The following is a 16,706-nucleotide window of genomic DNA, read 5'->3' on the forward strand; positions in this document are numbered from 1 at the left end:
GGAGAGCTTTGGGCTTCCGCGGGGTCACTACTTAATCCATAAAGCCCTAGTTGCGGCCATCCAAAAATACTGGGGCACAGGCCTGCTAGAGCCACCGGTGAAAGCAGCATGCCAGTATGTAGTGATGGCAGCGGGCACTTATAAGGCTGTCACCTGCTTATATAGACGAATGCTTGAGGAGGGGTTACCACTGCAGAGACTACGCTTCCAATGGGAGGCGGATATGGATAAGGTAATATCTGACTCGACCTGGACGCAAATAGTTAAGAGGGCATGCAAGGGCACTGGGAATGCCAGATTCCAACTAGTTCATTTCTTCATATTACACAGGGCATATCTCACCCCAGCGAAGATAGACCACTATTTTCATATCAATACTGCACAATGCCCCTGCTGCAGGTTGAGGGAGGCGGGCCTTTTACACATGTTATGGGATTGTCCAAAACTGGGTACCTACTGGGATAACATAATTACATTACTATGTAATATAACAGAGCAACAGATTAATCCAGACAAAGGAAAATGCCTATTACATTGGTTTCCCCACACTAGTAAAACAAAATTGACGAATACATTCCTGGATTTCGGGTTGTACTTGCCAAAAGAGAGATTACGTCCCATTGGAAGGCTGTGAGAGGGCCCAGTTTCACCAGGTGGATGGCTGCGCTGCTTACGTGGCCGGGGAGCGAGAGTATAGTTCGCCTACAGCAGGCCCAGAGATCCCACAATGATAGGGCACTGGAGGCGGCGCGAGCATGGGAGGCCCTGGTCACAGAGTTGAGGACAACAGATACAGACTCTGACTCGGAATTGAGTGTACCTATTGGGGATGGTGATTTGTAATGTAACTGTCCTTGAGCAAAATACGGAAGCACATGGTGGCGTTTTTTCCTTTTTCTTTTTTGTTCTCCCCCCCCCCCCCCCACCCCCAAAGACTATAATCACAATATTTCATATTACTGTATGTTTGGTGCCATGTCATGTTCAATTATCATAACTTATCATTCTGTTAGAATCTACTGTTATAATCGACACGCCGGTTAGAGAGGGTGGGAGGCGGGTGGGCTCTGAGGGAGGGCAGTACAAGTTGACCTATTTGTGACAAGGCCTTGTATCGCATGTATGCAGATTTGGCACGGGGGTTTAATGCCAATATGGAACTAATCGCAGATTCAGTAGTTTGATAACAACTGGGTTTTATTTACTCCGATATTCTGCTTTGAATGTAGCATCATATGTCGTAGTTTATCACACGTGCCTTGGCAAGACGATCGTATATAGAGTTGATTGGTCAGCTTGTTTGTCAGTTGTATATGGAAAACAATAAAAAAATTAACAATTTTAAAAATGAGGGGAGGAAAATGAGAACCACAACATAGATATGGATGAAGACCGTTACATCTTAAGAAAGAACGTACGAAAGGAGAAAGAAAAAATATTGGGAGAAAGTATGAAACATGGATAAGTGGTAATACATACGTTTGCTGCCATTTGTAAATGTAAAGATCTCCATGAGGAAATAATTAGGGACCAGTTGATTAATTGTATCAACACAATCAAAATTCAGAAGAAATTGCGGATTGTGAAGGAACCATCCATTTAGAAGACCTTTAGAATAGCAAAGTGGCTAAAGATACAGTGAGAGGGTGGTGGCAAGCTCAAAGGGAAGAAAGCAGAGTTAATGGTGTATCGATGAACATGAAGGGAAGTAAGAAGCTGGGTGTTGCAGGGGCCAAAGGTAAAGCAAAAGGACATGGAGGGGAACATTGCATTGTTACTACTTCAGTAGTATGGGGTATGTGGCCGTGTCTTCCAAATCCACCGTTATAAAGTAAAATGTTATAAATGGAATAAGGTGCGACAGTTTTTACATGTGCAGAAATGTATTAGGAGGCGCAAAAAACACAATGACTCGAGGGCAAGATCATGATTTGAGCTGTGATGATGAAGGGAAAGACGAGCTGTTCGTGGTATCAGAAAGAATGGAAACACATAAAACTGTTCGGAGTGTGGATGAATCCTATGGTCCACCAAGGTGCGTTGCAGAGTTGCTGGGCAAGTACGTATATATGTGTATGCGCTCATGTACGCCACATATAGTCAATGATGCTGACATATTTAAGAAGTATAAAGGAAAGCTTTTGAAAAAAAACATAGGGATATTGTGGCATGATAGCGTAATTTGCTTTCTTCTCCACACACACTTTTCCTAATTGCTCCTTTATCTCGAAAACAGTCTAGCATCAAAGGTCTTGTTGGGGTGGAAAGACCAACGGTGTTTGGGAACTGTATTAAATCCAAATCACACAGAACAGGTGTTGGTTACTAATGAAAGTAGTAAGGAAACGTAGTGCAGTAAATGTGGTAAGGTGTATAATGAGGAGTGAATAAGGCAGTCAATAAGGTTAGAATAGAATACGCTGTGCGGAAGTAAGATAATTGACCAGATTAAGGTTATTAACTGGTCAAGTGTCATAGCCTTGGTGCACAAGTCAAAAGATAAGGTCAGCTTGTGTATGAAGGACATGTGCACATGGTTAGATCCTCATCCTTCAACTAACATCGGTGAGATGCTGGTGACATTGGATCATTTGTTGTGAAAAAAGTCGAATGTCTGGGATATTCCAAATCTGGTGATGAAAATCTAATAAAGATTAAATTATTTGAACTGATAGAAATAGCACCAGGTCCAAAGGAGATGAAATAGTGAAGTACTTTGACTGGCTGAATATTATTCTGAATTTGTAGATCACTGAGTGGAAAGAACACAAGCAGTGTGTTGTCTTCAATCACAAATATAAGCCAGATATGCATGCCTTCAACCTTCATTATGTTGCGTCGTTTGTACGTGGTTTTCTTTGGGAAACTTGTCCCAATAACAAAAAGTTATAGAACGTGTCTGACCGTCATTTTGTTTCTAGTTGGCTACCTCTACTTCATTATTCAATAGGGTATTTTTTTAAACTTACACATAAGATGATGGCTCCCCCAAAGCCAGACAATAATGGCGTTTTAGGACGCATGTTCATGCTTCAAATTGTATTAAATTTGGCTTAATACAAAAATAATTTTATTTGAAGTATCATACAATTTGTTCTACTCACATGAAACCATTAAATTAGAGATATATCACTCTATTTCTGGAATGATTAATATTTATCAAATCAGAGAAAGGTACGCTAGGTAAGACCGCATAATTGAAAGTTTGTCATAAGTTATTTTCCTGTCATTTAGGTGTATCATTTCTCCACATCCGCTCAGGCCATGTTGTGATTCCCATATTACCATAGATGTTCTAATTTAATTTATTTATTGTACAATTTTGTTAAATTGTGCCACTCCTCTAGTATGAATAAACAATCTGACTTTATGCTAAGAAAGAATTAATCTATTCCTGATAAGAACATAGAACGATGTATAGCACGTATAAATGTAATATGATGTCACTGGACAAATGTATATGGCAAAATTCGGTGACTCACCCTCTTTGGCAATTAACCCACTGAGTCATGTTACTTAGTGTAAATATTTTAGCTTTTCAAACGTCTTTTATCATTTTTATCCCTAATTGTATGTTTTGTGTTTTGTGACAGCCCTGAAGAAGTTCCATTGTTTTACTGGATGATGCACGTTGGCTGGATTAACCATCATATTGTAAAATAAAATAAAGTACTTTTTCTACTACTCAAGATTTATGGGATTAGTGCGTTTTCAATTTGACTTGCTGGAAACAGGTGAACACAGATGATCAATTAAATGTTTATTAACTCCTGGTTGTGCCCTTCCACACTCCTGTGTTTAAGACCCAAATATTCCTGATGTTTGAACCCTCTGTTCATATAGTGCGTCACCACTCCCCCTGCCAGCACTTTAAAAAATGTAAAAATAAAGCAATATTAAAACAGATTTAAAACTGCACTGCTGGGGTTGGAGAGAGCAGGCACAGACTCCCAGTCTGTCCTGGAGCGCACATCATCGGAGCTCAGGCCAATCCTGAATCTGCTCTGATGCATGAGAGCAGCTTCAGGATTGGCTGGCGGCATAAGAGCGCGACGCGATGCTGGCGGGCAGCAGGTACATTTTATGTTTTTTGTGTCAGTCGTCCCCAGTCCCCTGCCTCCTCTTTTACCCAATACAAGCCGCTCCTGTGTGCTTATGCACACTGGTGTACAAAGAGGGCACAGACAACACCAGTCAGGTCACTTAATGGGACAACTTAAACCAGATATGCTTTACCAAACAATTGGGCGATTCAATTGTTCCATGTTGTAGGCAGTGGCGGTTTCCATATTCCTTGTTTTAAACTATGGGCCCTCCAAGTATGGCTTGTCCTGTGTAGATGCCGCGGAGTTTGTACCAAACTTTCAGAATCACTACTGACTGGAGGCCCTTGTTGGATTTTGGCCAGAAGGAAAAGAGGAATTACACAAACAGAAGGTATCAGTGTTTCCCCCCAGTAACCTTCTGCAGATTTTACCGACCAACATTTGACAGGGGAACCTGCAAAGGTGTTTATGTCGATAGCCCGAAAACCCAACGTGGATCTGGCACTTGGCATTGAAGGAGTGATAGGACTGGATGTGCCATCTGCGTCCCATTTATGCCAGGATTGGAACGAGGTTTCATAACATGAAACAGGTGAGAGTAGAACATTCTGCATCTTCCTGGAATATCAATATACAATATTTGAAAAATTATATAGTGTTAAATTTCCCTTCCATTTTCTCTCATGGGGGGTGTAATGGAGATGTCACTGCATTAAATGGACAAGTAACTGTTCACTTTTACATATTGATGGGATTCAGATCAGCATTTTTAAACTTGCAAAAACCTCGAGTCATTCTGTGAAATGGAGAGGTTTATTATCCGAGGTCAGTGCAGACTGGAGTAGCCTCAGGATCTGCTGCATCGTCAGCATTTCCCACTCTCGTAGAGACAGAAGTGGAGGGAAATTACTTGTACTTGAGTAAGTGTCATAAAGGCCGACAAGGATGTTACAAGTACTTCCTGTTCCCACAGAAGCTGTCTTGCATGCCCGAAGTGATATCAGCACCCTGAGGAAGACTACACCGTGAATACTGTGGGCGAGGTACAAAAACAGCATCCTGGGAAAGACTAAAAAGTGTTGAGTATACCGTACGCCGAACAATGATAGCAATGCCCTTGGAGAGGCTGCTAAGTGCTGGCTATACCTTGAGCTGAGGTGTGATGGACATAACCCGTGGAAGGCTACACACACAGTGTACATCTCTTGCTGAGATATCACACCTGTGCCCCTTAAGAAAAAGCACTGGACTGAGGTGTGATAGCAGCGTACATGGAGAGGATACAAAGCACGGAGTTTACCATGGGTTGTAGGGTCGGAGCAGTTCCCTGAGGACGGCTACAAAGCACTGTATATAGTGGGCTGAGGTGTCACTGAAGTGCTTTTTGATAAGCTACAAAGTACGGAGTATACTGTCGGCTGAGGTGTGATAGCAGTGACTTGTGGAACGCTACAAAGCACTGTGTATACTGTCAGGTGAGGTACAATAGCAGGGCCCTGAGAGAAAGTACAAAGTACTGTGTATACTGTGGGCTCAGATGTGATGGCAGGGCCCTAAAAAAGGTACAAAGCACTGTGTGTACCGTCGGGTGGGGTACGATAGCAGGGCCCTGAGAGAAGGTACAAAGCACTGTATATACTGCAGGCTGAGGGGAAATAGCAGGGTCCTGAGGTACGATAGCAGGGCCCGAGAGAAGATACAAAGCACTGTGTATACCGTCTAGTGGGGTACGATAGCAGTGCCCAGAGGGAAGGTTCAAAGCACTTTGTATACTGCAGGATGAGTTACGATAACAGGGCTCTGAGAGAAGGTACAAAGCACTGTATATATTGCGGGCAGAGGTGGGATAGAGGGGCCTGAGAGAAGATACAAAGCACCGTGTATACCATGCTCGGAGGTGTGATAGCAGGGCCCTGAGAGAAGGTACAAAGCACTGTGTATACCATGCTCGGAGGTGTGATAGCAGGACCCAGAGAGAAGATACAAAGTACAGTGTATACCATGCTGGGAGGTGTGATAACAAGGCCCTGAGAGGAGGTACAAAGCACTCTGTATACCATGCTCGGAGGTGTGATAACAAGGCCCTGAGAGGAGGTACAAAGCACTGTGTATACCATGCTCGGAGGTGTGATAGCAGGGCCCTGAGAGAAGGTACAAAGCACTGTGTATACCATGCTCGGAGGTGTGATAGCAGGACCCAGAGAGAAGATACAAAGTACAGTGTATACCATGCTCGGAGGTGTGATAGCAGGGCCCTGACAGAAGATACAAAGTACAGTGTATACCGTCTAGTGGGGTACGATAGCAGTGCCCTGAGGGAAGGTTCAAAGCACTTTGTATACTGCAGGATGAGTTACGATAACAGGGCTCTGAGAGAAGGTACAAAGCACTATATATATTGCGGCTGAGGTGGGATAGAGGAGCCTGAGAGAAGATACAAAGCACCGTGTATACCATGCTCGGAGGTGTGATAGCAGGACCCTGAGAGAAGATACGACGTACTGTGTATACCATGCTCGGAGGTGTGATAGCAGGGCCCCGAGAGAAGATACAAAGCACTGTGTATACCATGCTCGGAGGTGTGATAGCAGGGTCCTGAGAGAAGATACAAAGCACTGTGGATACCATGCTCGGAGGTGTGATAGCAGGACCCTGAGAGAAGATACAAAGCACTGTGTGTACCATGCTCGGAGGTGTGATAGCAGGGTCCTGAGAGAAGATACAAAGCACTGTGTATACCATGCTCGGAAGGTGTGATAGCAGGGCCCTGAGAGAAGATACAAAGCACTGTGTATATCATGCTCGGAGGTGTGATAGCAGGACCCTGAGAGAAGATACAAAGCACCATGTATACCATTGCTCGGAGGTGTGATAGCAGGGTCCTGAGAGAAGATACAAAGCACTGTGTATACCATGCTCGGAAGGTGTGATAGCAGGACCCTGAGAGAAGATACAAAGCACTGTGTATACCATGCTCGGAGGTGTGATAGCAGGGCCCTGAGAGAATGTACAAAGCAATGTGTATACTGTGGGCAGTGCCTTGTGGCAGCTACAAAACGCAGACTGTTCTCTTACCTCTTGGAGTCTTTGCTGCTGCTGTGCTGATCGCTTCTGTCATTTCAGAAGTTTACTTTACAGCAAAGACAATGAGGTTCAGTGTGTTACTGTCATAAGCAAGTTTCATCACAACCTTGTTTACATATTCAGGATGTAAGGGTGAAGGTCCCCAAACATCCGTGGGGGCAAAAGGAGAATTTCCCAATAACCTGACATGGGGGAACATAGGGTTTACAATCCTAAAACATCTGTCACCTGTAGGGTGTTCCAGTTATTGGTGCATGTATTCCTTCTTTCTGCTGTCCCCAGTCTTACATTCCACAGGGTAAGGTACTTGAAGGTACAGGCTCTTCCCCTTGGGTCTGCATGTTGGAGGTGCCATGAATGACGTGAAGATGCACCATCTGTAAAGCATAGCAGGATAGCGGCAGGGTTCGCGTGAGAGGTGTGGCGCAGTGGCCAGGGTGGCTGACTCCGGAGCACGGGTCTCACAGTTCGAGCTCTGGCGCCATCTCAGCTCATCATCATTTGACTCTGGGCAATAGCTCACTTAATGTCCCCGACGGGCCCCCAGCGCCTTGAAACCCTAAGGGGTGATATGTTTGCGCTTTACAAATATGAATTATTGTACAACCTTTGGCCTCCTGGGCCTGCAGGTGGGGGCTGCAATGAATGAATTGAAGATTCTCCATCTGTGCAGTGCAGCAGGATAGCGCCTGGGTTCACTTGAAGGCACACAGTCTCTGACCCTTTGCACCTGCAGGTGGGAGCTGCCATGAGTGACGTGTAGATGCACCATCTGTGCAGTGCAGCAGGATAGCGCCTGGGTTCACTTGAAGGCACACAGTCTCTGGCCCTTTGCACCTGCAGGTGGGAGCTGCCATGAGTGACGTGTAGATGCACCATCTGTGCAGTGCAGCAGGATAGCGCCTGGGTTCACTTGAAGGCACACAGTCTCTGGCCCTTTGCACCTGCAGGTGGGAGCTGCCATGAGTGACGTGTAGATGCACCATCTGTGTAGTGCAGCAGCATAGCACCAGCGTTCACATGTAGGTACAATCTCTGCCCCTTGGTCCTGTCGGTAGATGTTGCCATGAATGTCAAAGATGCTCCATCTCTGAGGTGCACCAGCATAGTGCAAGGATCACTGGATCAATCAGAGTCACTTACATCTTCATGATGTACCGGGAGCTACCATTGGCCGCTTCAGAATGTGACGTCTCAGGCCACTAGAGACTACACAAAGGAGGTTCAGTGGGTCAGTAGGGTAAGGGTTCACTTCAAGGCACACAGTCTTTGCCCTTAGATCTGCAGGTGGGAGCTGCAATGAATGACGTGAAGATGCGCCACAACTGGAGGTGCAGCAGGATAGCGCCAGGGATCACTTGAAGGTACAAAGTCTCTTTTCCCTGGGGCCAGGAGGTGGGAGCTGCCATGAATGATGTAAAGATGCAGCAGGATAGCGCCAGGGTTCACTTGAAGGTTCACAGTCTCCGGCACCTTGGACCTGTCGTTAGGAGCTCCCATGAATGACGTCAAGATGTCCAATCTACGAGGTGCACCAGCATAGTGCACCATTCACTTGACCGTACAGTCACTTATACCTTCAGGATGCACCTGGGAGCTACCATTGGCCACTTGAGACTTCAGAAAGGAGGTTCCGTGAGTCACTGATGTCACTAGTGGAATGGTTCACTTGAAGGCACCGTCTCTGTCCCTTGTGCCAGCAGGTGGGAGCTGCCATGAAAGACGTGAAGATGCACCATCTGTGAAGTGCCGAGCGGCAGGGCTCACTTGAAGGTACAAAGTCTCTTGTCCCTGGGGCCAGGAGGTGGGAGCTGCCATGAATGACGTAAAGATGCAACAGGATAGCGCCTGCGTTCACTTGAAGGTAGACAGTACCTGGCAACTGATCCTGCAGGTGGGAGCTGCCATGAGTGACGTGGAGATGCACCAGCATCTGTGCAGTGCAGCAGGACAGCGCCAGGGCTCCTCAGTCTCTGGCCTCTACAGAGAGCAGCATTGGAACTGGCTTGGGTCACATGAAGGTGCATGTTCTGTGGTATGTAGACAACCTGTGTATATTAAGAAAATGAATCATTATTGGTATTGGAAATTCACTCCAAATCATATTAGGTTTTGTAAAATTGAATATAAATGGATTTGTAACACGGTTCTCTAGATGAATAACAAAGGGCCCGATTCCCAGAACTAACTTAAGACAAAATCCTAAACTTACTACCATTTTGGTATTCACAGAAGGCACTTGCTCATTTTGGTATTCACAGAAGTTAGGAGTCCTAACTTTAGGACTCTTCTGTAAATACCGAAAGTCTTAAAGTTAGGATTTTTCTCAGTTTAGGAGTAGTAAAGTGAGTCCTAACTTTACTACTCCTAAACTGAGAAAAACCCCAACTTTAAGACTTTCGGTATTCACAGAAGGCATTGAGGAGTGATTGGTGGCCTAGATGTTTTTCATGTTAAGTTAAATGTATAGCCAGAACAGGGAAGTACCCTAAATCTTGACTAGGGTCCATTTTAAAGCCCATTTTGAAAAAGGTGACCCCAGGTGTCCATTGAATTTTAGATTAATCCGCTTGTTAGACATTTTGAAGGTCTTTTCAAAAATGGTATTGACTCCCCTTGAGGAATGGGTTGGGGTCAGCAGCCTCCTTCCCATCAAACAAGGTGTGGTATGTGAATGTCATCCTACAGCTGACATGGCTTCAAATTATGTGCTATTGCAAACTAGGATGGGTTTGCAACAAGGTTGTGTCTCAAAGTTGTGTAGGAAGGAAATTTGTGTGAGTGAAAGGGAATGGGGCAAAGTAGGGGTTACAGGAATTAATGAATTTAAATACATACCTCTCTGGGCCAAATATTACCATGGGGCCCGTTTCCTTCCAAACAATCATTGAAGGATTCAGCATTTCAAGTCTCCTCTAGACCTGACAGCAATTACTTGTCGGGGAGAACTTCCATTCGTAAAACCTTATGGCGAGGATACCTTTTCCCATATGTGTTTAGTCTGCACGATCGCATTCGTGGCTTAGAATTGCTTAAAATTTGGCTTGGGTGTGATCCTATCTTTTCTTGCCAAAAATGGTGTAAACGCTGATAGGAGCATAAAGGGGTGTGCCCGTGCCCCCTAAAAAAGAAGTAGTCTACATGCCATATTTTGATAGACTATATTTTACATCAGGTTGAATCAAGTCTTTAAAATCCTTATTTATTAAATATTGGACACGGTCTAGACAGGAAGAGATGGCATTATTGACAAATGTGTACTCCTTTGATGTAGCAGTGGGCCTTGCATGATTTTTTACTCTGTATTAAACATCATTAGGAAGTAAATATGAATAATAAGTTGCATTTTTAATTAGATCTTAGTCTGTTCTACTGTGCTGCAATCATTTGATCATGTTTTATAGATATATCTGTCCAGATAAACTTATTTATTTACTATTAACATAAATCTCAAAAAAGGAAATCAAGGGATATGTTTGTTACCATGACACATTTGTGCTCTATCACATTTCGGGCACATACGTCAGTTTCAATGTTTTCCCCCTTTTGCCAGATTGCGCCCTTTGCTTTATTGGAGGAGAATCTGGTCTACACCAGAACTATCATCTCATGCTGCTGGCCTTAAAGATCTAATGAGGTCAGATTCTCAAAAGAGAATCAAATGGTTCCAGGAGGATGTATGACGTTACAACGCAGGCTATTCAACTCCTGCCTTTACAACACGGTTTTTACATTGCATACCTTTACAATGCATAGCGCTTAGAGGTGCTGAATAGTGAAAAGTTTAATTTTCTATTCCAACTCCAGTCCCCGTGGACACTAGGGAAGGTGTTGGATAGAAAATTAAACTTATTCTCTATCCTAGAGCGCCCCCCAGCGCAATGCGTTGTAATGGTTTGTGTTGTAATGACCGCGTTGTAATGGTAGTGCGTTGTAAGAGTTTTGTTGTAAAGGCTGTTTACCGTTCCAGGAAGTTAAATTGATTCTGCTGAGTATAGGTATGGCAACACTAGGGGAGAACCCAGAAAGCATTCCATTTCCTTCAAAAACTTTATTGAAGGAATTATATTGGGGCTGGGTGAGTGACAACATTGTTAGGAGTAGCGTCCCTTCAACACTAACAGGGTATTTTCTGGCCGTAAAGCCATTACAAAAGCTGGAACCATACTGGGACACAATAACCAAGTCTCACGACAGAAAACTTTATTTTCAATTTAGAATTGGCTCCCTACCAAGAAGGACTTTTTCAGCCAAATTTTACTCTCTGCCCTACTTGTCTTGTTCACTCTGTATCCTTGACCCACATGTTATTTGTATGTCGAGCTTATAGAGCTCCAGGTCATATATGGCTGTCCCCAATTTGTCGTTCTTTGGGTACTAGACAAAATTCCACAGCATTGAGTATTGCCTTCAGATACTAAGGCATCTATTGTCCTAGCATTGGCAACATGTCTGGGAGGGGCATGGTCTATTAGATCTCGGGCAATTAAGGAAACATAGTATTATATACCTGTTTTATGAATGTACATCTTGATCACTGTTGTCATCGTGTTGCAATTGAATTTAGAAAATGTCCTTAATGGATTATAATGTAAAAGCTAGGCCTGGTCCAGATAGCTTTGAATGTTCTTGATAACGGCAGCGACCTATGAAGGATGATTATATGGCTTTAGAACCGTTTGATGATAGATATGAAGCTGTTTTTAAAATATTTTAACATGCTCTTATTATTTTTAGCTGGAAAACTTTTATGATTAATATTTTTGGGTCATGTATTTGTATTTGTGCTTTGATCACTTAATTGTCGAATAAAGCTAATTTGACTGACAATTAACATAAATCTCGGGATATGTTTGTCACCATGACACATTTTTGCTCTATCACATTTCGTGCACATACATCAGTATCAATGTTTTCCCCCTTTTGTACATAGTACACTTCAGACATAAAACACACTAAGTTGTATATGTAAGAGGAACATTGTAGATGATTCATCTAATTATAACTCAATCAGTTATGAAACAACATACAAACATATATAGTGTACATACATGAAATTAAATATACCTCCATTAAATAAAATCAATAAAACCTCATCATAACCAATTCTCATAACTAATAACTAAATCATACAACTATCTGCTAACGTACATTAATACTAACAAATTACTTAAATTCAGAACTAAACATCATCCCTCCATCTTAATATAACACAACATTTACTTGCACTACACACAGAAATAATATGTGTATAAATTAGTACAAGTACAAGAACACTGATTAACTACATATAAACATTAACCCCTTCCCAATAATGAATGTATCTAAATCAGTCATAATTAGAGCTTCTGGTTTTATAGTATATATTTTATAGTATATATATATATATATATATATATATATATATATATATATACATATATATATATATATACATATATATATACATATATATATATATATTATTTTTTTTTTTACATTTACATCTATATTAATCCATATTTATCCATATTTAAATTGTGCTACTTTTATCTGTATTTTTACATATTTATTTTGGGTGAAAATATTAGGCTTAAACTAGTATATTTCCACATTTATATTTCAGATGAAGGAACACCCTTGCTTGAATTCCTGACAAGTTTCAATTGTATAAACACCGACAGATGATATATCACAGCACTTACATCAAAACATGCAGATTATTTTACCAATTTTATGCCTGTCTACTGCTCTTTAAGCCTCATTACTAAATTTTATTTTTAACCCCCACACTTGTAAATCCACACAGCTATTGGGCTAGTTGTCATGACTGACAGCATTTAGAATCACTCAAATAATATTCTATTTTGTTTTCATCCACATTTAAAAATAAATACATGCAGCAAACCAAATAGTTTTCTGTCTGTGTTTATCAGTAAAAATCAGTGAAAATGGAAAATAAGGAGCCTTATTAATGATAACGAATATGCTACTTACCAGTATGCATCTGTTCTTGGCATGTAGGGCTGCTGACATTCATATCTGGGGGAAAATTCATATCTGTGCATAGATCGCCGCCTAGTGTTGGGTCCGGATGATTGCACATTGTTGTCCTGGAAGAGTCTTCGAAGTATCACGAGATAGGTGGCTCCTCCCCTGGACTACAGTGTGCATGGGCATCCACTCCATCCTCAGATTGTTTTTAGCCATTGTGGCCAAGATGGAGTGAAACTAAGTGAATGATGACCGTGCTAGAAGAATGTGTGAATGCTGCAGCCGCTACAGGCGCCAGGGAGGAGGGCGGGCGATATGAATGTCAGCAGCCCTACATGCCAAGAACAGATGCATACTGGTAAGTAGCATATTCGGTTCGAGGCATTTGGGCTGATGAATTCATATCTGTGCATAGAATACATAGCAGTCCCTCCATTAGCGGCGGCCGCCTGTGCCAGCTGCAGCATTTTGAAAAAGTGTTTTTATAACAGCCTGCCCTACAGCTGCCTGCTGTTTGGAGTGCACATCTGCACAGTAGTGTTTAGTAAATGTGTGTGTGGTAGACCATGTGGCTGCTCTACATATGTCTTCCAAAGGAATATTTCCAAGGAAAGCCATGGAGGCCCCCAACTTTCGCGTGGAGTGGGCCCGTGGGGGAACCGTTAATGTGCGCTTGGCTTTTTGATAGCAAATTTGAATGCACTTAACGATCCACCTGGCTATACCTGCTTTGGAAATGGGGTTGCCTTTGTGTTGAGGCGAAAAGGCAACAAACAGTTGTTTTGTTTTCCGAAAATCTTTGGTCCTATCTATGTAGTACATTAGAGCTCTCTTGACGTCTAGTGTGTGGAGCTTTCTCTCCGCCACTGACTCTGGATTTTGGAAGAACACAGGCAGTTCTATAGTCTGATTGATATGGAACTGTGAAACCACCTTAGGAAGAAACTTAGGGTTAGTGCGAAGTACCACCCTGTTGGAGTGAATCTGTATGAATGGCTCCTGGATAGTTAGTGCCTGGAGTTCACTAACGCGTCGCAGCAATGTGATTGCTATCAGGAAAGCCCCTTTCCACGTCAATAACTGAATCTTGCATGAGTGTAGAGGCTCAAAAGGTGGACCCATCAGTCTGGTGAGGACCACGTTTAGGTTCCATTCAGGAGCTGGTGGGGTCCGGGGAGGAATAACTCGTTTGAGTCCCTCCAGAAAGGCTTTAATGGCAGGCACTCTGAAAAGCAAGAGATGCTGTCTGTTTTGGAGATAAGCTGCTATTGCGGACAAATGTATACGAATGTAACAGATAACAAATGATGTTGTGAGTAGATGCGTCTAGCGGGTTGATGTTGGGGTCTGCACAATAAATGACAAACCGCTTCCATTTTGCCGCATAACACGCTCTGGTGGTGGGCTTTCTTGTCTCTCTTATGATATCCATACAGTCGGGAGGCAAGTTGAGGTAGCCAAATTCTAAGACCTCAGGAGCCAGATCGCCAGATTGAGCTGTTGCAGATCTGGATGCTGAATGTCTCCATGGCTCTGCGTCAAAAGCCTGGGTGTGAGGTGCAGCCTTTGATGCGGTACCACGGAGAGTTCTAGAAACGTGGTGTACCATGGTTGGCATGCCCATGTCGGAGCAACCAGGATGAGTGTCATCGAGTGCTGCTTCAGCTTGCGTGCCACCAGCGGTATTAGAGGTGCTGGGGGAAAAGCGTACGCAAATTTGCCTGACCAGTTCATCCATTTCGCATTGCCCTGCGACTGTGGGTGTGGGAACCTGGCGGCGAAGCTTTGGCATTTGGCGTTTTCCTTTGTGGCGAAGAGATCTATCTCTGGCTGACCCCACCTGTGGAAGTACGGTTGGAGTACTGATGGATGTATCTCCCACTCGTGCATTTGGTGGCTGTACCTGCTGAGCAGGTCCGCCATCTGATTGTCCTTGCCCGGGAGGTGCTCCGCCATGAGGAAGATGTTCCTCTGAATGGCCCACTTCCACATGCTCTGAGCCAGATGAGACAACTGTGGAGAGTGTGTACCTCCCTGCTTCTGAATGTAGTACATGGCCGTCATGTTGTCCGTTCGGATCAACACGACCTTGTTGCACAGATGTACTTTGAATGCTTTCATCGCCATGAAGATTGCCATCAGTTCTAGAACGTTGATGTGCATCTTCTTCTGCTGCGTTGTCCATAGTCCCTGCACCGTGTAGTGCAGTACATGAGCTCCCCATCCCTGGAGAGATGCGTCCGTCGTCTGAATGATCTGTGGCACAGGCTCCTGGAACAGTCGGCCCCTGCAAAGGTTTCGTGGATTCCACCAATGCAGAGAGTTGTATGCACGACCGGTCACCAACACTAGGTCTTTCAACTGTCCGTGAGCCTGATTCCACTGACGTGCTAAGCACTCCTGAAGCGGACGCATATGTAGTCTCGCGTGCGGGATTATGAAGATGCAGGAGGCCATCATGCCTATCAACTGCATGAACACTCGTGCCGGAAGCAAGTGTTGCGGTCTGAATTTTTGTATCAGCAATTGAATGCTGTTGATCCTCACTGAATTTGGCTGTGCTGTGGCTGCCAGAGTATCTATTGCCGCGCCCAGATACTACCGTACGTGGGAGGGCTGAAGGTGGGACTTTGGATAGTTCAGTGAGAACCCCGGATCGTGAAGAAGGTGAATGGTGTGGGACATGTGGGCGGCACACTGCTTGGCCGACTTCGCCTGGATAAGCCAGTCGTCCAGATAAGGGTAGACGTGAACGTTCTGTCTCTGTAGGTGTGCAGCCACTGTCGCCAGGCACTTTGTAAACACCCTGGGTGCCGTCGTCACTCCGAAAGGGTGGACCTTGAATTGATAATGCGGATTCTGAATGGTGAACCTGAGGTATTTCCTGTGTGACGGGTGTAGCGGAATATGGAAATATGCATCCTTCAGATCTAATGTTGCGAGGGAATCTCCCGACTGAGTAACGGTAGAACCTGCTGCAATGTGAGCATGTGAAAGTGTTCTGATAGAATGTACTGGTTTAGGGGTCTGAGGTCCAGTATGGGTCTGAGGGACCTGTCCTTTTTTGGGATCAAGAAGTACAGCGAGTACACTCCTGTACCTCTTTCTTCCACAGGCATGAGCTCTATTGCTCCTTTTTGCAGCATGACGACTACCTCCTGCTGCAATAAGTGCAAAAGCTCTGTGGACATAGGACGGTGTCTTGGGGGTATGTTGGGTGGAGTGGATGTTAACTCCAGACAATAACTGTACTGGATAAGCTTCCTCACCCACCTGTCTGTAGTGATGGATTTCCAGACTGGCAGGAACTGTTGTAGTCTCCCCCCGACCGGTGTGGTATGGTCAGGGGGCAGTGACAAGGCGTCACTGTTTGTTAGTGGCGGAGGATCGGGAGCGGTTGTTTCCACGACCTCTGCCCTTGGCGCTGTTTCCACGATAGCCACCTCTACTTTGTTTGGTGTAGGTGGTTTGCGCGCCTCCTTTACTGTACTGTGTTTGCTGGGACAGCTGGCCTCTGGAAACTCCTCTTTTGTTTGAGCGACGAAAAGAACCAACCCTGAACTGCTGCCACTGTAGAGCCCCCATAGACTTTGCAGTCTCAGT

This window comes from Lissotriton vulgaris, chromosome 5 (assembly GCF_964263255.1).
Source record: "Lissotriton vulgaris chromosome 5, aLisVul1.2, whole genome shotgun sequence".
Classification (NCBI taxonomy): domain Eukaryota; kingdom Metazoa; phylum Chordata; class Amphibia; order Caudata; family Salamandridae; genus Lissotriton; species Lissotriton vulgaris.